This window comes from Aedes albopictus, chromosome 2, assembly GCF_035046485.1.
Source record: "Aedes albopictus strain Foshan chromosome 2, AalbF5, whole genome shotgun sequence".
Classification (NCBI taxonomy): Eukaryota; Metazoa; Arthropoda; class Insecta; order Diptera; family Culicidae; genus Aedes; species Aedes albopictus.
Genome location: NC_085137.1, coordinates 430,056,112 through 430,079,067, shown reverse-complemented (window position 1 = coordinate 430,079,067; position 22,956 = coordinate 430,056,112). Strand labels below are relative to the sequence as shown.

General features: G+C 40.8%; 1 protein-coding gene across 6 annotated transcripts in view; it reads left to right on the top strand.

The window, feature by feature from the left end:
- Nucleotides 1-22,956, top strand: part of LOC109427318 (calcium uniporter protein, mitochondrial) — a 548,952-nt gene that overhangs the window by 81,114 nt on the left and 444,882 nt on the right. The gene's annotated exons all lie outside the window — the stretch shown is intronic.

The following is a 22,956-nucleotide window of genomic DNA, read 5'->3' as shown; positions in this document are numbered from 1 at the left end:
GATGATGGGTATTTTATAATAACACTACTGACAGCTTTAATACCAGAAGATATCATTGTAAAGAATAACCTTAAAACAAAATAATGGAATTATACGTATTAGAGATGATCTTGTATGAGATAGAGCTGTCAGCAAAGGTCCTTCAAATACTGGCTATCGATATTGGCTCATTAGGCCGAAAAGGCATTTGGCCAAAGTATCACTAATAAGTCTAATGATCATTAGGCGAGATCAAATAATACAAATTGCAAAATAGGCCCGGAAAGAACATTTTATAGTTAGAAAAAGAAACAATCTTTTAAGGAGGTTGTTGGCTATGTTGACAGTTGTCGGCATAACGAAGAGAAGGAGAAAGCAATTAGGTCAACAGAGACGTCATTTAGAAAGAGAGATGTAAACCGTTTGAACCGATACACTGAAAATCATTTGTCTCTTTTTATTCTATGTTTTATGTTTACGAACCTGAGAGTAGAAGAGAAATTGTTTTGTGAGTTAGTTTAAGTCCGACCTTCGTAATAGACAGATCGATTCTAAATATAAGAAATAACTAGAATGAGAAAGTAGTGTAGTGAGTTAGTACCAGAAGAATAAAGTTATAGTGAATAAAGTTCGGTAGTTTGGTGATTAAAGGTGGTTTTACTTGCTTGGTGAAATTGGAATCACTTACCTGGAATCCCGGACTCGGCCTTTGAAGTGTCGCTGTTATCGTCGTCGTTGTCGTCGTTGGTTCCCTACGTCGCCGTTGTACTGCAAGCAGAAAGGAGATCTCGGGGCGAAATTGCTTTGGGAGAAAATTATCAAAACCGCTGGTTGGAACGCATACGGTAGGTCACAACATTGGTGCCGTGACCAGGATTGCGTTCCGAGGATACGACACGGCATTGGTGCGGCCATCATTGTGGAACAATCATAAAAGGAACTACGCCATACTAGACGAGCTACAACCACGATCAGTGTCGCCATAATTACTATTATCACGGGGATAATTGAGATCAGCCATCACGCCTCAATTGTTATACTGGATGGTTGGCGCTGTTCGAACTACCGAAAGATTCGATTGGGATTGAAGGTTTAAGGCCTGTTTGACAGGCTCACAAGGTGAGTACCTGTCCAAAGAAATAGTTTCATCCTTCATCCCTACCTGTGGATTTCTCTGTTCCATTTCTCGGTACTACTGCTGCACACACACGACTCGGGACGATTACTCCCGGACGAAGGAAGGCGGACTTAGATCGGATTTTCCTTAAATCTTCGGTCATATCCGAGAGATTTTTCGCATTTTCACTATTAATTGGAACAACTACTGTGAAACAACCATTCCGTCGAATAAAAGGTGAAAAATTGGATCGTTCCTTGATTTCATGAGCACTAAGCCCTGCGTCAATCTATCTGTTGCTGTATTGGATATTGAAGACCTTTGGACTGAATTACAAGGCCTGTCAAACAGGTCCACACGGTGAGTACCTGTCCGACAATTCGTCAATTATTGTCGAAGGTGCTTCTCTTCCGGCCATTGCTTACAGAGTTCCTCCCTCGCCATATTCGAACGGTTACTGCGGTTGTTGGTGTTACTGCTACGGACGACTAGGATCACTTGAAATTCCTCCGGCTAAAAGCGAGACATTATCCGGCTAGATTATCATACAAGGCCTGTCGTACAGGCTCACAGGGTGAGTACCTGTCCGACAATCTATCTAGCAGTGTAAAGGGTGCTTCTCTCGTGGACATTATTACAGAAATCACGGTACGAACGGACTACCACGTCATTGATATTGATGCCTTTGATACGAGACACTGGGGTACGCTGGTTTTGAAATCCTTGAGCTACCAAAGGAGTTATTCTGATTTAACTATTGCTTAAGGCCTGTCGAACAGGCTCACAGGGTGAGTACCTGTCCAACAAACCATCCTAGAGTGCGAAACGTGCTTCCCTTGTGAAATTGCTTCCAGAATCGTATCATCACATTACTGTATCGTTAGGGGGAGTTGGTCTTGCTAAGGGAGATTGGGTGTAACCAACCTTGCGGAAATTTTCTATCATCCCAAAAAATACAGAAATACAAGGCCTGTTTGACAGGCTCACAAGGTGAGTACCTGTTCAAACCATAAAATTTCTCTCGCAAGGGGTGCTTCGCTTTGTCTGCTTTACAGTACTCAACTGGATCTTCCAAACGTCAGCTGTTTACACTGTCAACACCATGGGAGGAAAAAAGCTTAAACCGAAGATTCACGTACGGGACAGCATTGTCGACTTCCTAAATCGTACGGAATCTTTCTTATGGAACACAGAAGCACCAAGTGAGTTCCAAATCAAGTTTCGCTTGGAGAAACTTGAAGTAAAGTGGGATGAATTCGAGAAAATTCAAACTGAAATAGAGAGTACTGATGATCACGAGGAGAATATCGAGCAACATCGACAAATAAGAGCGGAGTTTGAGGAGAAGTACTTTGAAGTAAGGGCAGGGTTGGTAGCCAAGCTTCCCCGTGAGATACCAATTAATGCAGAACAGAATGCTTCATTCTCTGCAACAACAGGGGAGGCCACCAATGTGCATACGTATGTGCGTCTACCGCAAATCAATTTGCCAGAATTTGATGGGACCTTTGAAAAATGGCTTGCGTTCCATGACACGTTTAAGGCTCTCATCGATTCATCGCCTGAACTGAGTAACATACAAAAGTTCCACTACCTTCGGGCTTCGTTAAAGGGTGATGCTCTTAAATTGGTTGATTCATTCCCTATGTGCGATGCAAATTACAGGATTGCTTGGGATGGTTTAGTAGCACGATTTTCCAACAAGTATCTGTTGATGAAGCGGCATCTAAATGCATTATTCGAATACCCCAAGATGCGGAAAGAATCAGCGAGTGCAATCCACGAACTCATAGATTGTTTCGAACGGAACACGAAAATATTGGACCAACTAGGTGAACAGACAAGCGGATGGGGAGCGATGTTGACACATTTAATGGTGTCAAAACTCGATGACGTCAGTCAAAAACATTGGGAGGAGCATGCTTCTAGTGCAGATGAACCGTCATTCCCAGTCCTCATCGAATTTCTTAAAAAGCAAACTCGTGTGTTGGATGCGGTTTCAGTGGATCAGCAATTAACAGCTTCAAATTCCACGTCGTCAGCGAACGTGCCCAAATTTCGTCCAGCACGAATCTCAGTCAACTCGGCGACTGAAAATTTGGGTCCAAATTGTATAGCATGCAATGAACAACATTTTTTATCGCGATGCCCGACATTCGGTAGCCTTGCAGTCGACGAAAGACTGCAGTTCACAAACTCCAAGCGGCTATGTAGTAATTGCTTAGGACGAAACCACCTGGCACGAGATTGTCCATCGAAGTTTCGATGTAGAACATGTTCTAAAAGGCACCACACTTTGCTACATCCTGGTTTCCCTGGTTCTGGCTCTTCATCTACTGTCTCTTCGGACTTGGTGATGCTTCCAGAAGCATCGTCTACTGCTGGCGACGCTTTGAATTATGAGAGTCCTGGGCCTGGTTCAACTCCATCAATTTCGTCCAATGTAGCAATGGGGGTTCAGAGCTCGCATGTTTTCCTTCTTACCGTCGTACTGGAAGTTAAAGACAAATGGGGAAGAAAACACTCCGCCAGAGCAATTTTGGATTCTGGTTCACAAGCCAATCTTATGACGGAACATCTCTGTCAGCTTCTGAAGTTAACTCGTAACAATAAGAAGGTAGAGATCAGCGGAATAGGACGTTCTCGGCGACAAATTGCACATGAAGTTTCTACAGTCATCAACTCTCGTATTCGTGACTTCTCAATGCCTATGGACTTTTTAGTAATGGGACAAGTCACTGATGACCAACCCTCTACAACCATTCCACTAGCAAAAATCCTCCTCCAGAAATGCAACTAGCAGATCCTGAGTTCTTTCGCTCTGGTCCAATCGATATTGTACTTGGTTCCCAGTTCTTCTACGACTTCCACCTTCTCGACGGTGGCCGGCTACAGATTCGGAAATTCGACGGCACACTCCCAGTGTTTGTCAATACGGTATTTGGATGGGTAGCCTCCGGTGAATCGGAATGGAATGGTACATGTCCTAAAATCAGCTGCAATATGGCAATAACGGAATCCTTGGACGCGAGCATTGAAAAATTCTGGGCTATCGAGGAATTAACAGAAGGTAAACCGAGATCACAGGAAGAGGAAGACTGTGAGGCACATTTCCTACAAACCTGCAGCAGAGATGAAATGGGGAGATACGTTGTACGATATCCGAAGCAAATTGGTTTCCATCAACTAATAGGTGAATCGAGGTCCTCTGCTATACGGAGATTCACACAATTAGAAAGACGACTAGAACGGGACGTAGAGGTACGAAAACGCTATAACGAGTTTATGCAAGAATACGTGGATTTAGGTCACATGAAACTTGTTGGAGCTATTGACACCGTAGATGACGATCAGCGAACCGTTTGTTACTTACCTCATCATCCCGTCTTCAAGGAATCAAGTACTACTGCTAAGCTACGTGTAGTTTTCGATGGTTCTGCAAAGACTTCTACTAATTATTCACTCAATGATGCTTTGCTCACTGGACCAGTCATACAAGACGATCTTTTAGATCTAATGATCAGATTCCGAAAGCATTCCATCGCTTTGGTAGCCGATGTGGAAAAAATGTATCGACAAATTCGTATCCATCCCGAGGACACTTCGCTTCAAAGGATTATCTGGCGATTCGATCCTTCTGAACCCATGCAGGTGTATGAATTGCAAACGGTAACGTACGGTCTATCTCCATCATCTTTCTTGGCTACTCGTGTTCTGCAGAAGTTAGCAGAAGATGCAGGGCACCGACACGAAGTGGCAGCTCCAAAAGTATCAAAAGACTTCTATATGGACGATTTTATCTCTGGTGCGGCTTCAATTGAACAGGCTCAACAACTTCGGAAAGACACTCAAGCTTTGATGGCAGAAGGTGGACTACAATTGCGTAAATGGAATTCAAACCGACCAGAAGCTCTAGACGATCTACCAGATGAACTGAACGGCATGCCGTCAACGATGCATTTCAGAACTGATAATAAAATCAAAACACTTGGTGTAGTGTGGGAGACAGAGCCAGACCAGTTTGAAATCAATGTACAGGAGCTGAAAATCGATGTACAATGGACCAAGCGAAAAATATTTTCGGCCATTGCCCAACTGTACGACCCCCTTGGATTAGTTTCACCAGTAGTTGCTTGGGCGAAAATTCAAATGCAGCATTTGTGGTTGTCTTGTATCGAATGGGATGATACGGTTCCGGACGAGATTCTCATCAAATGGCAGGAGTTCTACAGACAACTACCGCTTCTTCAGACTTTCAAAGTACCCCGCTGCATTTTTGCGTCCGATCCTCAAGAAATCCAATTTCATGTCTTCAGTGATGCGTCGGAAGTTGGATATGGCGCTTGTATTTACGCTCGATCTACCAGCAAAGACGATTCTACCAAAATCGAACTCATTTCGTCAAAATCTCGTGTAGCGCCACTAAAGCGTGTCAGCTTGCCTCGTTTAGAACTTTGTGCTGCACTTCTGGGAGCAAAACTCTATGCACGAGTATCGACTGCACTAGGGATGGAGGGAGTCCGCTGCTGGTTCTGGTCAGACTCTACTGTAACGCTTCATTGGATACGAGCCACACCAAACACCTGGCAAACTTTCATAGGTAATCGCACATCGGAAATCCAACATCTCACGCATGGACATCCTTGGAATCACGTGAAGGGAGTGGATAACCCAGCTGACTACATATCTCGTGGTATGCTGCCGGAAGACTTCGTCAAGAACTCCGCTTGGCAATGTGGTCCAGCATGGCTGCGAAATCCTGAAGAGCATTGGCCAATACAACAGAAATTAGAACCCGTTCCTGATGACGTGCTGGAAAAAAGGAAAACCGCCAATGTTTCTATTGTATCTTTCACCGATATGTCGTTGATCGAACGATTCTCATCGTATTGGAAACTCCTCCGTGTAACCGCCTACATTTTTCGCTTCATCAATCGGTGTCGCAAGAAACATCAACAGCACGAATCTTTCATCACCATACCGGAACTGAAATTTGCCAAGGAAGCACTGGTGAAGACCGTACAACATCAAGTTTTCGCTGATGAGATCAAGGCCCTGAAAAGAAAACAAACTGTTCCAACAAGGTCACCCTTAAAAAACCTATGCATCGTCTTAGATTCCGAGGGCATCCTTCGCATTGGTGGCCGGCTTCAATTGTCCGACGAGAACTATTCATCCAAGCACCCTATGATCATCCCCAGTAAGCATCATCTCACCAGATTGATCGCAGAACATCACAGTAAAACCGCTCAGCACTAAAATGTGTAAGCCCTACTCATAAGTGCATAATTTCCAGACCACACAAAAATGTGTAACAGTTACACATTCTCAAAAAACAGCTCGTACACTCGTCTAGATGCGAAATGTCGATTTTTTTTTTGTTTTCCAAGGTCACTAGTAAACCTAGCTAGATTGCTGTACAATAATTTTTGCGAATTTAACGATTTTGCGGACACAGGAGCTGATTTTGTGAATGTGCAAGAGTTACACATTTTTGGTGTAGTCTGGAAATTATGCACTTTTGTGCTGAGCGGCGTTAGCGTGATTACCACACTCTATCGTTGCATTCTGGTCCCCGCATGACTCTGGCCTCTATGCGGCAAGAGTACTGGCCAATACGTGGCAAACACCTCGCAAATTATGTATGTCGCAAATGCCACAAATGCTTTCGGCACCGCCCTGTCCCAATTACTCAACCAATCGGCCAACTCCCCAAGACTCGTTTAACTCCCAGCAGACCATTCTCCATAACTGGCGTCGATTACTGCGGTCCCGTTTACATGAAGCCAGTTCATCGGCGCGCCGCACCCCAAAAGGCATTCATCGCTGTATTTATTTGCTTTGCTACCAAGGCAGTCCATTTAGAATTGGTGTGCGATCTCTCTACGGAAGCATTCATCGCTGCCTTACGACGGTTCATCGCCCGGCGTGGTCTTCCTCTTGAAATGCATTCAGACAACGCAACCAACTTTCAAGGAGCGAAGAACACCTTAGCAACATTATACAGCATCTTCAATGACTCCTGCCAACGACGGAAAATCATAGATGAATGTAGCAAAAGAGGTATAAAGTGGCTTTTCATTCCTCCCAGAGCACCTAACTTTGGCGGGTTGTGGGAAGCCGCTGTGAAAACTGCGAAAACTTCACTGTCGAAAACTCTTGGTAACGCACGCTTGTCCTACGAAGATTACGTCACCGTCCTCACCCAAGTCGAGGCCAACATGAACACACGTCCACTTACTCCACTATCAGAAGATCCGGAAGAAATCGATGTCCTCACTCCGGGTCATTTTTTAACTGGATCATCACTTGCTGTCCTACCTGATCCGGATTACACGGATATTCCAGTAAACAGGCTTAAACATTATCAGCAACTACAACAGCTTGTTCAGCAACATTGGATTCGATGGAAAAGGGAGTACCTAACGGAGCTCAATGGTCAGCGACAGAAATCTTCAATACCGGTCGATCTTTTTCCTGGCCAGTTAGTTCTACTAGGAGACGACAACAAATCCCCAGCTGTTTGGCCGCTAGCGAGGATCTTATCCGTCCAACCTGGAGATGACCAAATCGTTCGTGTTGTGAGTGTGAAAACAGCAACTGGTATCTACACCCGCTCTGCTAAACGGCTCTATCCACTGCCCTTCGACGAAAATTTGACACAGCAGACCGCAATCCAAGCAGCAGAAAAGGAACACTCGAGACAGCAGCAAACAACCTTGACCTAGAACACCTTAACGGAAGAATCCTCTTTGTCTTCATAAGTTTAGTCGCTTTGTGTAAAGTCTCCTCTAATCAGTTGTTTGCAGTAGATTTCTTGTACCTGGAACAAAAGTGTAAATTTGTAAACAAATTTAGGTGGCCGGCTTATGTTGGCTATGTTGACAGTTGTCGGCATAACGAAGAGAAGGAGAAAGCAATTAGGTCAACAGAGACGTCATTTAGAAAGAGAGATGTAAACCGTTTGAACCGATACACTGAAAATCATTTGTCTCTTTTTATTCTATGTTTTATGTTTACGAACCTGAGAGTAGAAGAGAAATTGTTTTGTGAGTTAGTTTAAGTCCGACCTTCGTAATAGACAGATCGATTCTAAATATAAGAAATAACTAGAATGAGAAAGTAGTGTAGTGAGTTAGTACCAGAAGAATAAAGTTATAGTGAATAAAGTTCGGTAGTTTGGTGATTAAAGGTGGTTTTACTTGCTTGGTGAAATTGGAATCACTTACCTGGAATCCCGGACTCGGCCTTTGAAGTGTCGCTGTTATCGTCGTCGTTGTCGTCGTTGGTTCCCTACGTCGCCGTTGTACTGCAAGCAGAAAGGAGATCTCGGGGCGAAATTGCTTTGGGAGAAAATTATCAAAACCGCTGGTTGGAACGCATACGGTAGGTCACAACAGAGGTGTTGCGATTGCAGGAGGGGACTGACGACCGACTCTTCCAGCAGAATGAAAGACAGCATATCTGTCGATGATCAGCTACAAAGCTGTGTAAAAACATTTATTAGGTTTAACATAATTCACATTAAAAACATTACTTACAAATTCGGTGGGACATTTACAGAAAATAGTTGTTTCCGTAGTTCACACATCTCCTCCTTAGCAATGCTACTTTACGTCTGTTATTGTATATAGAAGTGTACATCTAGTATAGTATTATTTAGGGGTGTCTATTTAATATTGCGATGTAAGTTTAAATTTAAAATGCGCTGTTGTGCGCAACAGAGGAATAGAAATAGAATAACAGTGTAACTTAAAAAAAACATTAATTAAATGTGAAAAAATGTGATTGATAGGTTGGCCGCCAATAAGGTCTGCAAGGATATAACTAGAAAGAACAGCATATAAATTAAAGTAGAGCAAATCTCCTATGGGACCATTCATAAACTACGTAGACCGAATTTTGGTCACCTCGGTTCTCTCCCCCTCCTCATCGTAGAATTTGAAAAGACAATTACACCGTCTTCGGCCAGAGGCCGCACAGACTGTACATAACTAACAATAGACAATGGACAACACGTATAGCACTCAGTGACCCAGTGGAGTATTTTCTGTTTTGACGAAAAGTTTTCCTCGACCGCACACTCCGAGGCATGCGAGATACCTAAACGACTAATGCCGCTAACCGCTCGGCCACGAAGTCCACGATTTGTTCATACAAAAATTTGTAAATTTGTATAGAGCTTAGAACTTGGATAGACCCTCTCCTACTTACATATAGTTTATGCACGGCCCCTATACATAAATCTGCAAAGGGCAACATGGCTACCAAACAACTCTGTAACAATATAGGTCGAAAGAACAGCCAAACTTTAAAAGAAGGAAAAACACCAGATGGAATTAATAGAGATATGTCGCCAATCAACCCGGTAACGACGTAACTAGAAAGAACAGCCTATAAATTGAAGAAGGGCAAATCCCATACACAGTAAGCAGCTTTCACTCCCAGTAAACTATATAAGTGCAGCTAGAAGAACAGCCTTTCATTAACAGAAAAGCTACAGTTTAGCCGCCAGAAAAAAATAATAGTTAATTTGGTCCAACGATACTGGATCTACCTTGCTAAGTGAACTGAATTGAATATCTGAAATTCAGTCCAGTACTACAATCTTGAAAAAAATATTCAGAAAACAATTTTAGTGCTTGATGTTCTGGACACTGATCATCAAAATCAAAAGAAAATCAAAAGAATCTAGTTGCCAGTTTGGCCGCAAGTCAATTCTGAAAAATTTTACTTGAAAGAACAGCCTATTATTCAAAGAAGTACAAATCCGCTATGGAGTTAGATATTCGTCTGCAAATAAACTACGTAACACTCATACTCGAAAGAACAGCTTCTGATGAAAAGAAGGAAACATTTCTATAAAGAAATTAACAGTTTGGCTACCAAACAACTCTGCAATAGTACACGGTTGGAAACTGCAAACTCAAAAGAACAGCCTATTTTTAAAAGAAGGCAAATATTTGAGGAAGTGTAGTTTGATAACCAGCACAATCGTTTGTCATCAGTTTACAATCGTGCTTGAGGCCAACCAGCTTTTAAAAGAAGGGAAAATGTCAGTTTGAAATACTTGTAGTTTTTAGCTAGTTTAAAATATGGAAAATTTGTCTTTACTTGTCGTCTTAATTTCATTGCGTTTGCTTCTTTCGTTTTCACGAACCTTACTTTTGCATGAAGCACAACATACGGAAACCTAAGGGAAACGGAACCTATCTTAAACAATGTGCTCCCATTGTCATGCTATCTAAAACGAAGTAAATAAGAGCTATTTGATTTGTGTTTTATTTTTATATTTTTTTTACTCGTTACAAAAAGAAAACGGAAAAAAATCGGTAAATAAATCGTCTGTTTAAGAATAGAATTAACATAGGGGCATAGGATGAAGAAGAGTATTCATACCTACACTAGCTACTGATTACCCTTTTCTAACCACCTTCATCAACTTCTAATCGGTCACCTTTTGGTGACCGGTCACTTTTTTGGTGATCTCCTGAACGATTCGGGGTAATGGCCCTTTCGGGGTAGTGGCTTTCGGGGTAATGGCTTTCGGGGTAATGGCTTTCGGGGAAATGGCTTTCGGGGTAATGACCCATTCGGGGTAATGGCTTTCGGGGTAGTGGCCTTTTCGGGGTAATGGCATTCGGGGTAGTGGCGTTCGGGGTAATGGCGTTCGGGGTAATGGGGTGGAGCCACCGAAAGGCCATGTTGGCGACGGCGACACCAACCCTCAACTACCTGAAGGGCGCTTTGCATCAGGTCGAAAAACGTGGTAATACACATACCAACTAACAATGCTAGGTAGTCGTCGGCAAAACCATAAGTAGGAAAACCACTATGGGGCTGTCCATAAACCACGTGGTCATGAGGGGGGGGGGGGGGGTTCGGCCATTGACTATTTTGTATGGACGAAAAAAAAAATTGTATGGACTAATGACCACGCGGGGGGGGGGGAGGGGTTGAGGAGTCCCAAAAAAATGACCACGTGGTTTATGGACAGCCCCTATTGTTGAGTTGCCTCAATAGTGTATCTGCTACAAGATTCCACAAATGCGGCGAAAAGACTCCCCCTTGGGGGCATCCACAAACACTCAATTTTCTAATCTCTGCTAGACGTATGTCGAGAAGAGGTATCGGTTTTTGAGCATTTGATGAATCCAATTGGAAATCATTGGAGATATATCATGACTCCGTGCGGCTTCCAATATGGCATCGAAAGGCACATTGTCAAAGGCACCCTCGATATCTAAGAAAACACCCAAGCAAGATTGCTTTTGAGCGAATGCCATTTTTTTTCCTGTAGGGGTATACTCCTTATTTATTTTGAATATGATTTTTGAAACCCTAACCCTTTCGATGTGGAGCGCCTTTACTTGTTGTTATTCTCGTCCGTTCGGGATGAGATGCCGTGTTTGTCTTTCCAGTTTCCGGAATCCAATCGGGTGAAAAGCTTTTGTGTGCTTTGTGCTCCAATTTCAAGCCCTTTGAACAACTTCAACGCAACGGAACGTATTATTTAAATTCTCACCTTAAATTGAGTAAATTAAGAGCGATAATCGCGCCTTTCCGGGAGGAATCCGATGATCATTCATGCCACTGGAGAAATTTACACAACGAAATTTATCTCAATTATTTATTAATCCCGGTTTGAGGGTGGTGGGTGCCACATCGGACACACCGGAGGTATCCGAAGGGACCCAGCCATCCCATCCAGTCAGGTGTTGTTGGTCCCTGCCAGCATCATCTCTCGCAGAACGGACGGTTTTGCACAACACTTTATGACGGGTTATAAATATTCATGGAAATCACCGCTGCTTGGGCACGCCTCTTCTGCCGGTCTTTCTGCCTAAAGTGGAGATGGTCTACCTACTGTCGCCGACACGGCTTGTGGGAGGGACAATGATTGGAGCGAGCGACTGACTTTATACCAGTTTTTCGGGAACGAAGAAACTTCTTCTGAGACTTTGGCGACGCAGGGTTGTGTCATTTGTGCCGTAACTTTTCGTCAAACGAGCGGCGATGGAAGAAAATTGGCATTTGTCTTCATTAATGCAGAGGGATCAATTAAGGGCACACCTTGGAAAATGTGGATATATTGGTTGCGACTGGTTGGTTTCGATAAGGTCGGCTTCTGGAAATGGCAGCCCATTTCGTGGTAAAGCCAACTCTTTAGAAACTTGTAGTATTGGACTATTGTTGATTAATAGGTGTTAAATACCGCTATTGAATGTGAAAGCATTTATTCCGGAAGCGCAAGTTATTGAGTACGCCCTATTTGGGAAAGACACAATGAACATATGGTAATAAATGACGCTATATAAGTGGTTTTGATGTTCGCTTTTGTATTATGTAACAACATAAAAGAAAAGGAGGATTTTAATTTTAAGTTAATAAAAAATGTGGATAATCTTCTTCTTCTTCTTGGCGTAACGTCCTCACTGGGACGAAGCCTGCTTCTCAGATTAGTGTTCTATGAGCACTTCCACAGTTATTAACTGAGAGCTTCCTCTGCCAATGTGTATATCGTGTGGCAGGCACGAAGATACTCTATGCCCAAGGAAGTCAAGGAAATTTCCTTTACGAAAAGATCCTGGACCGATCGGGAATCGAACCCGTCACCCTCAGCATGGTCATGCTGAATACCCGTGCGTTTACCGCCTCGACTATATGGGCCCTATGTGGATAATATGCTTTATAATTTAACAAAAAGCTTTATAATTTAACAAAACCTACCTGGTTGCAGGTAAAGACAGATGCAGGCCAAATAAAAATTTTGCGCAATCCTTACCTAGTATTTAATAAAGAACTTGAGTTGGTAAAATCTAGGTTTAGTCGTACTTACGACTTTTTCAAATTGAACTTCAGAAATAATGCTTCATCGTCTTCTCGGCATGATTTGGACGTCCTTTTTGTAAAACGATACTCCTTTTATAAGCATCCACCACCAGAGGAATATACGCTTACCTACAAAACTTCAAAGCGAAAAGCACACATCCACCAAAGTGGAATTGAAAATCGAGTAAAAGGATTCTTTAAATGCACGGTTGAGGTCACAAACCGCCGCCTGCCACATTTTTGCACGGTTGGTATGACAGTGCTCCCTCGAGTACCTACCTACGCATGTGGGTGAGTGGCGAACCACAAAAACGTGTGACGCACGTGTGCTACTCTGATGGATAAAGGATGCTGTGCGGGAACGCATTCTTTAATGCTTGTGTGTTTTTTTGCCGGAGTGCATATAAATTCTTGGCGGTTAGATTTTCCGGCTGGAAGCTTTTGGTCTCTCAAAGAAAATTTCTAAACTATAACGTTTTGTCGTGTGCATTCAGTGAGTTTGATGTAGAAATGTTCGATTCCTCGATTTAGAAGGAAACTGTTTCAACTCTTGGGGTTCTCTGTTCATGCAAGTCACACAAGATAATCACGTTTCAGATGGGGGGATTATAATAATTCCTAGAAGAAGCCGACAGTTTTGGTTTAGAATATGTGAATTTTGAAAAAAAGAATTAGACACAAATACGAAGTTACATGGAGAAGAGACATCCGAGACATAAGACAAAATAAAATTCCCAGAGCTTTCCTGGTTTTTCTAGAGGCAAATTTTGAAAGTTTTTCCTAAATTTTGTAACACATTTATACTTTCAAAAAATATACAGAAATGAAGTCCAAATTTTGAGGAAAAGTATTAGCAAGATTTTTTATCTCTGAAATTCTACGGAATTTCAGATTTTTTTCCATTTTTTTTACAAAATCCTATCGAAAATAAAACAAAAATCGTTGGAGCGAACCTGGTATTATGGTTGAAGCACGTGGCAATCACTCCGAGGACCTAGGATCGAATACCACTCCCGACAAACTCACAAAATGTTAGTTCTTTTTTCAAAGGGAAATAAAGCGTGGGTCCTGAGATGAACTCTAGGGGTAAAAATTTCATTTTCAAAAAAAAAAAAAAAAAAATCTGTTAAGCATTGAACCCAGATTCCTTTTGGGTCATTGCTAGAAATTGATTTGATATTTCCACCAAAATTTTCCTCACGAAAGAAATGACAATTACAATACTCAATTTTTTTTTTAAATTTGATTGGAAACCTCCTATTCAGAATTCGTTCCGAAATTTCTTTGAGAGTTTTCACAGAATTAGTCCCGCGAGGCCTTCCTTGAATTTATCAAAGGTTTTTTTTTTCAGTTTCAGTTTCTTCAGGAATTTATCTGGTTTTCCGGGATAACTTCCCTTTTTCAGAGTTAAGGATTTCATCAATAATTCCTCCTGGAATTATTCCAAGATTTTTTTTTCCGAGATGTCTCAGTTTTCTCAAGATTTCTCGCAAAACCCCTGACAAGATTTCTCCAATAGGTCTTTGCGCAGTTTCTCACATATTTCACCTGGATTCTTCGGATATATCTCCGGGAATTTCCTTCTAGGAATTTCGTAAGCTATCAAAGGAGACATTCCGAGAAGAACTCCTGGACAATAGCTCCTGTACTCCTTCATAAATCCCAAAAGGCACTCAGGAAAAACTCTTAGGAGAAAGTATAGGATAAATTTAGAAAAACTTTGAAAGACATCCCAGGATGAATACCGGATTTTTTTTTTAAGAGAAGTCTCGGAAAAAACTCGAAAGAAATCTGAAGTGAAACTTCAATTGAAATCCCGCGAGAACCTTTGAAAATATCCCCGCTGGAACTCCTGCAGATATCCAGCTGAAAACTCTAGAAGAAAGCTTACGGAAATTTCTTGAGATAATTACAAGTGAAACTTCAGAAGAAATTCCTGAAGAAACTTCTGCAGAAAATTCGTGAAAAATTTCATAAGAAATTCTTGGAGGAGCTCTACCTTGGATCCCAAAAATAACTTAAGTGGAAACTCCGGAAAGATCTTCTGGGGAAGTTCAAAGAGGAACATCAGATGGAATCACGGGAAATCTACGAGAAAAATCCCGCGTGAACCTCTAGGAAAAATTCCGGACCATAACCAGGAAAACCTCTGGACGAAAGTCTGGACAGAATCCCCGTGAAAAAATCCAGGTTGGAAACCCTCAAGATTATCACGAAAGCATACTGGAAACAACTGTTTGAATCTTGAAAAAAAAATCCGGGAGGAACCGGAAGAATCTCCAGAAGGAATATAAAAAGTAATACCAAGAAAAATTGCGTAAAAATACGGAAGAAATTTTATGAATCCTGGAAGATATTCCAAGAGGCATTTGAGGAGCCCAGATGCAAAGGGGTGTTAGTGACAATTTTGTCGATTTTGAGCTGAGCATATCAAATCATTCTTCAGATTTCAAGCTTTTAGGAACTTTTTTAGGGCCCATATAGCCGAGGCGGTAAACGCACGGGTATTCAGCATGACCATGCTGAGGGTGACGGGCAAGGTTGCGACCATTCATTTGCAAAGATTTACATTCATTTGCTATTATCTCAGTTCAGAAGCATGCTATCGAAAAACAATGCATGGATGAATTTAACCTTGTAGTTTTATCTGAAAGTTTGCCGAATAACATTGGAATCGCAAACGTATACCAAAGTCGTGAGCGAGCTGTGAAGGCAACTCTCCACGCGGTGAATATAAATTTCATTCACGCTGTGGAAAGTTGCCTTCACAGCTCGCTCACGACTTTGGAATGCGTGTGCGACCCATATGTTATTCGGCAAACTTTCAGATAAAACTACAAGGCTAAATTCATCCACACATTGTTCTTCGATAGCATGCTTCTGAACTGAGATAATAGCAAATGAATGCAAATTTTTGCAAATGAATGGTTGCAACCTTGGTGACGGGTTCGATTCCCAGTCGGTCCAGGATCTTTTCGTAAAGGAAATTTCCTTGACTTCCTTGGGCATAGAGTATCTTCGTGCCTGCCACACGATATACACATGTAAAATGGTCATTGGCAGAGGAAGCTCCCAGTTAATAACTGTGGAAGTGCTCATAGAACACTAAGCTGAGAAGCAGGCTTTGTCCCAGTGAGGACGTTACGCCAAAAAGAGGAGAGAGGAGGAACTTTTTCAAGATTATTTTTACTATGATTAGACAAATTATAATAATTGGTAGAATTTAGGTTGATTTTGAAACTCCATACATTTTGTATAGGATAAAAAATTGACGAGAAACTTTGAACCAAATTTACTCGAAAGTGGTATTTTGTCACTTACACCCCTTTGCTTACAACCTCTTTTGTTATAAAGTTCTAGAAAGAAACTCAGATGGATTTTCTTGGAAAAATCCTTTTGGAGGAATTTCTAGATGAATTTTAGCTTCCAGATTCATCCACGTCCACATGGAATCGTCAGTTCGTCAGATATATCTACTCTAGATTCCTCTAGCACGATTATCCAGATTTCTTCTTGATTAAGCTTGCTTTTCGAATAATCATCAGTGTCTTCATAAAACCACAAGCTTCCACTAAAAACAAAACATACTACAAATTTTAAGCTGTTTTCAATCGTACAAAGAATGTAGTAAACTCTGTGATTTTTACTTCTGAGTAGTCAAGTTCACTACTTTTTATTCATATGACCGGGTTAATCTCTATTGAATAAAGTACACCTGGTTTTCCAGATTTTTTGTTCAGGACACCCTGGAATCGGAGTTTTCTAAGATTATACAGTTCTTGACGAGCTTGGAATTCTATAGTGCACTCCGACAATTTTTACAAGTAATCAGCAGAAAAAATCTCTTGAAACTGATCCAATAATTACGCTGGAAGATCTTCCGTCAGCAATCAGCATTGAACACACCATTTACACTGTAGATCGCCTGATGTTGCATGTGGGTAATTTCACATCAAGTGTATACACCGCGTGTTATTGACCATCGCGGATTTTGACCAAATTTTGTTGGAATGTTTGTTTATTATTATTATTATTATCTTTATTAACGAGATTTTCAGCCCAGGGCTGGTTCATCTCGGAATGTTTGTTTAAATAGAGGAAGCACCCTAAGTATTTTTCAATACAAGAAAAATCAAAGTTTTCCCTTTTTTAATTTATAGCTTTTAAACTATAACATATTCACGTTTTTGATTTTCTGATTTTTTGAATAAAATTTTCAGATGAATCCAAAAAATATTATGTTTTGGATACACTGTTGCCAAACATGCTATTTGTCAATTTTTAATTTAAAAATCGGTTTTTCGTCGAATGAGTATTTTTTTATTTTAAAAATTTCGTGTTTTTCAGACATTTTCCAAACGAAAAAGCTCAACTTCCTGAGTTCTTTTAGGCCGCATTTGTTTATCCTGGCTTTGCTCACTTGCAAAAAGAGGCAGCTTTTCTAATTCGAGAGTATTTGTTTACGAATTTTCAAGATTGGTGCTCTTAAAAGCGTAAGTCGGCCATTGTGGCAGCCATGTTTGTGTTCTCTGAAGTTTCTCCAAAACCTTATTCGATACAATTTTATGGTGATTTGGGCCGTCTAAATCAAGGTGAGCAGAAAATTGTGTGAAAAAAGTGACAGTGTTTTCAGTTTTTCCAGTTATAATGTAATGAATGAATTGTTTAAGTTTCAAATGTATCTATCAGCACTGAAAGCTATCGCGCTCGAATATAGCTTTACTGCTGCCGAACCACCGTTCACTACTGAATGCTGGGTAACCTTGTCTGGCCCAGAAAGAAGAAATCAGGAAGAATGAAAATAATCGAGAAAAACCACGCATAATAATAAATATTAAAAATAAATCAAACTAAATAAAGATTGCATGACTCAAATCTTTTACTAAGGCGAACCCAGAAAATGTGACTTTCCCCTTCTCCACTAAGAAAATTTCTTCTCGTGGCAGCCGTGGATACACAAAGGTGATCTCGTTATCAAGTATCAATTGGCATTCATTTCTTGCCTTCTCCCGAATATTGTAAGGACATAGCCGGCACAGCCATGGAGATAGGATCTCAAAATAATGGCAAAAGGCTATTTTTTTAAGCTTCCAGGTAGTGGCTTTCCAATCTTCGAAGATAAAGTCTTTCAAACTACCTGGAAGAAATTCGCAAGCTTCCAGGGAAATAGAGAAATTTTTCAAGCTTCCTGGAGGAACCCCTAACAAGTATCCATGGAGAAACTTGCAATGATTCCAGGGAGATAACTTTTAAGCTGCCAGAGAAAAACGTTTGAGGCTTCCAGGGTGATACTTCCTAAATTTGCAGAGAGAAGGCTTCCAAGCATCCAGGAAGAAGCTTTCCAATCTTCTAAGGAGATACTTTCCAAGCATCCAGCAAAGGTCTTCTAAGCTACCACAGAGATAGAGAAGCTTCCTAAACTTCCTGAGAATTTCCTTCCTAGCATCAAGAGAGAAGCCTTCCAGGTTTCATCGAAGAAGCCTACCGTAACTACTCTCTTTGTTTTGTCTTCCTAGTATTTCTGTTTTCTTTGTGTTTTTTCTTGTTCTCATCTTCCTAACAGACGGGCTTGGTGGTCTAGTGGCTACCGCTTCTGATTTATATGCAGAAGGTCCTGGGTTCAATCCCTGGCCCGTCCCTTTCCTCCTACTTTGTATCTTTCTATATACTTTCTCTCTGCTCTCTACATATACAACTCATGTATATAAACATGTTCATAGCCGTCGCTAGAACAGAAACGGGTTGAAAAAGCCGTTTCCCTTCCTTTCCAAAAAACTTTCACAGCACAGTGTCACAATCCTATTAGAAATCGCCTACAAGTTATGCAATCAAGCGAACTGTGCCGCACATCTTCAAAATAATAAAAAACACACAATTCTATCACCTTCCCCTGGTATCCACACACCAATGTGTGAACCATCTGCCAACCAATTCCCACCAACACTCCAACATCCGCATGAGTTTGTGCTGGCGCAGAGGTATATTCGGCCAGATGTGGATACAAACGATTGCAATCATCACTTCCTTACCCCTTCCCCACATTGACCTGCAACCTGACGTGGCAGGCGCCATTGTCGCCTAAAAATAGAAGATCACCAACGCTCACACACTGAAGATGCCTGCTAGTCCCCGGCAGTTATCTCATTGGTCCTTGTGTGAGTGTAACTGGTCTGGCGATACTGGAGTAGCATCCACGGGCGGTCAATCAAGCTCAAGCTTTCTTGTTCTCATCTTCCTTTTTTTCTACTACTTTCTCATCTTCTGTTTTTTTTTGTTTAGTATTAAACGTTCCCACGTCTTTCTCGCTTTTCCTTAACATTCTCAGTATTTGTCTTGTTTTTATATTTTAATTGTATATTCCTGGTATTCCTTCTTGTCTTCCAAGTTGTTTCGAAGTCATCTTTGTCTTTTTTTCGTTATTTGTAATAACAATATTTTTCAACTCTCGGTGACGATTTATTTCTTGTTTTTTTCTTCTTATCTTCTTATTTATTTTGCCTTCGGAGGTTATGTCCCCTTATTTGAGTCTTTACTTGTTTTTTGCTTGTAGAATCTTCCTAGTTTGTCCTATGTTCACCTTAATTTGGTTTTCTTAGTTTTTGGTTTCTCTTTGTTTTGCATACTTATTTCCTTTCTAGATTCCAAGTTCTGTTATCTTGTCTGTCAATCAGTCTGCACACTATGAAAAAATCAGATGTAAATTTATTGCACAGAACGTAAGCAACTTAATGAGGTAAATTTATAGGTCTTTTGACTTAATAATACGTCATCCTTGTAAAATTGAGCTCAATGTGATGTAAATAATTTGTGAATCGTTCATCATTACGTTTCAAAATTTTCAGTTAAATGTGACTGAAAATTACGTCACTTGGTCGTTTAAATTTACGTCAAATGTGCCGCTTGCATATGTCCATCCAAGTGACGCAAACCTACATGAATTTTCCCAAGCATGTGGTTGATTGTTGTCTTATATGTATTTTCTCAACCACCTCATCTCCTTGGAATTCTTATTTTCATTATCATTGTAGTTTATCTAGTCTTACTAGTCTTTTCAGACTTCTTTTTCTTTTATTATCTCTTTATGTTTAGCAGTGTTCTGCCTATTTATCTCATTAGTGCTTTCTTAGTTGTTCTAGTTTTATCAGTTATCTCGGGCTTTCATCTTTCGCGTCTTTCGTGTCCTTTTAGTGTATCTTGTCTTTTTTATATAACTTGTTTTGTTTTATTTATTTTATTTTTTTGTTTGTTTTTAAAACTAGTGCTTGACTTTAAGTGTTTTTGAAAATTTCTGCTTTTTCTAGTTTTCTAATAGGATGCAATCGGATTGATAGTTGAGAACTGGATGTTTGTATGGTGAGCTAATATATTCCCCATTCCTGCAATAAAATGGTGCATACAGTGTGGATATTATTTCCACGAATCCCTCCTGGAATTACTACCGAAAATCGTCTAGGAATTGACATTGCATGTCAAGGATCAGTGAAAACTATTGATGATTAGCAAAACGATAAAATTTGAGCAAAGCATGTAGAATTTATAAAAAATACTCCCAGCAAAAGGGGGAGGGGCAAAGAGGGGAGGTACCACGCATTTCTTAGCACAACTATTCCTCTTGACTATAAAAAATATCCTGGGTAAAATGTTTTAAAACAAAGAAGACATTGCATTTCTACCAAAAGTAGATCGTCCCGGGTGTTTACGGGTTAACGTGCTGCCGTTCGAGCTTTGGGTCACTGTATTATTTTATTCTCCGTTTCTTTCCCTTCAATAACACAGTAACTCAAAATGTTGTTCAAACAGCATCAATTTGAGCAAGAAATTATAATACCCACATTGTTTGCACCATTCCATTGCAGACACGGAGAATTAATCCAGCTTAATACTATCAAACTAAATAGTACTGCGATTGCTTCCTATTGCTCTAACTCTTCGTCGTCTTCGTCTTTTCATATTCCTTCCTGTCTTCAAGTTTTTCAAGTCATTCTTAAGATCTTGTCTTGCTAATTTTCTGTGGTATATTTGTTTTTCTAGTCTTATAGTCATCAAATTTTCTAGTCTTCTTGTTTTGTAGACTTCCGATTTTTTGTTGTTCTTGCTTTGTTGTAGTTGTTCATTGCACACGTCTCTTCTGCCTTTTTCTTCTCTTCTTTTCCCAATCCGAAAATTCTTTTCGGATCTAACAGTTACTCTTTTCCGTTATAATCGTCCCCATCGTGATGCCCACGCTTTTCACCAAAAACTGCTAGAGTTGCACCCATAACTTGGTACTGTTATCACACGTAAAATGATGTCCTTTCTCCAAAGCTTCGAGGCCTGTCCTCACAATGAATCCAACCCAACTAAATGGTGGCAGAGCCGTGTACGTGCTCTAACACCACCGCGTCTGCAGCCAGCCAACGGAGAGCGAAGAAATGATGTGTCAGAAAGGATCTGCCGATGGCGATGATTACGTCGTCGTCGTTGTCGGCCGGATAGCAGAAAGCAGCATTTTGGGTTTTCCTTCACTTTCCAATGTTGTTGATGTCGTCGGCGGTGACGACGGCGGCGTAGGCAGTAAATTGCTTCGGCTTGCCTGTCGAGTTAGGCCGTCCTATTTTACGATGGTGGCATTAGGTGCGTGCTTGCGTGCAATAAGCCCGGTATCTGCACTGCACAAGCTGTACGTAAGCAGCGGCGGATGTAGTCACGACTCTCATGAGAATAAATGTTTATTGAAGACAGCAATCTCGGACGACGACGTAAGGATACTTTCCGTCAATCATCGGGAATCGCCTGCCGTTGGAAGCTGAACCTCATCCACAGGACATCTCAAGGTCAGCGTCAGGCGGAGGAAGCATATTGATGATCTCACCGGAAAAGATTTACGATTCGGTGAAAAGTTTTCCACTTTGAAGGAACCGCACTCAACGCACCGCAACGATACGCAACGAATACTAAACGTTGTTGGGTTGGGCGCCAAGAGTTATAAATTTGGCAATAAAACCTCTATCTCGGTGATTGGCAGCCTCAGACGGCTTGCTTATCAGCTGCAAAGCACGTAGGAAACACATTTTGGGAGTAGAGATATTTACAGGTATGAATACAGTCAACCAAAACGCTTCGGGATTACTTTCCTCAAGGTGGATAAATCGCGGAGATTTCACCTTTTCGTTCCAAATGACAGCGAGAGCAAAGGATTTTTCTTTTTTTTTCTTTGTCTCCGTTGTACCATTTCTTTCCTAATCATACCAACCGAAAAATTATGCCAAATTACACTGGTGACGATATGCAAATAGGAATAATTTGATTAAAACTCATTTGGATGCGTTGGTTGAAACAAACAAAATCTTCTGGTTGGGAAGGGTGGCTGGAAAATAAATTGGCGTGGGTGTAGAAAACCACGTTAGCGAAAATTTTTTCCCTTCTCGCAATAAGATAGGTCACATAAGATGTCACGGAAATTTAAGACAAATGCAAGATGTGACTAGGAGTCACTAAAAAGCTCTTCGAGACACAGAATGGCATGAGATGATGTAAGAATAATGTACTACCAGTAACTAGCAGAAGCCTAAATACTACAAAAAGGGACGCAATGTCTTCTGACATTTGAAGATCCACAAACATACAGAGTAACTCACAGGTAGTTCGTCGATTCAATTTCCAAAGGAAATGCCGAATGAATTACCTAATCAACTCCCGTAAGAATTGGCAAAGAAGTTCCCAGAAAAGTGTTGAAGGAATTCCCAAAGTTATTACCAGATAATTTTCCAAACGAATTGACGAAAAAAAAAAACAGAGAGGTTGCAAACGGAATTTCCAAAGAAATTTCCGTAGAAAAAAAAAATTAAAGAATTTCATAGTTGAGAATTGATTAAAAAAGTTTCCAAATGAGCTACCTAACAATTTCTCGCAAGAAATGTTGCAGATTTTTTTCAAAGAAACTGCTAATGGAGTTCTTAAAAAATCTTGAAATTTTTTACCAATGGAATTGCGAACTCAATTTTCGATGCAATATCTGAAACAATTTCAAGAAATGTCAAAGAAATTCA